The 548-nt window shown below is 43.6% G+C and overlaps 1 protein-coding gene across 1 annotated transcript in view; it reads right to left on the minus strand.

Annotated features, from left to right (window-relative positions):
* htr2aa (5-hydroxytryptamine (serotonin) receptor 2A, genome duplicate a) overlaps positions 1–548 on the minus strand; it is a 121,073-nt gene that overhangs the window by 14,403 nt on the left and 106,122 nt on the right. The window lies entirely within an intron of this gene.

The following is a 548-nucleotide window of genomic DNA, read 5'->3' on the forward strand; positions in this document are numbered from 1 at the left end:
TTTTGCAACGCCATGCCATACCCAGTGGACAGCGCTTGATTGGAGCCAATTTCATCCTTCAACAGGACAATGACCCTAAACACACCTCCAAATTGTGCAAGAACTATTTAGGGCAGAAGCAGGCAGCTGGTATTCTATCGGTAATGGAGTGGCCAGCGCAGTCCGGCCAGTGTGGGAGTTGTATTCAATCCGAGCACGGAGCACGGTATTACTCGTATAATACTTGTACTCGGCAAAAGTGCTTTATCCGTCGGGTACCGTTTCAGCCGGATACTCGGATCACCCCTAGTGCCCATCCAACCAATCCAACTTGTGGGAGCTGCTTCTGGAAGCATGGGGTGCAATTTCTCCAGATTACCTCAACAAATAACAGCTAGAATGCCAAAGGTCTGCAATGCTGTAATTGCTGCAAATGGAGGATTCTTTGACAAAAGCAAAGTTTGATGTAAAAAAATTATTTCAAATACAAATCATTATTTCTAACCTTGTCAATGTTGACTCTATTTTCTATTCATTTCACAAAACGTTATGGTGGTGAATAAGTGTTT

This window comes from Etheostoma spectabile, chromosome 4 (assembly GCF_008692095.1).
Source record: "Etheostoma spectabile isolate EspeVRDwgs_2016 chromosome 4, UIUC_Espe_1.0, whole genome shotgun sequence".
Lineage (NCBI taxonomy): Eukaryota > Metazoa > Chordata > Actinopteri > Perciformes > Percidae > Etheostoma > Etheostoma spectabile.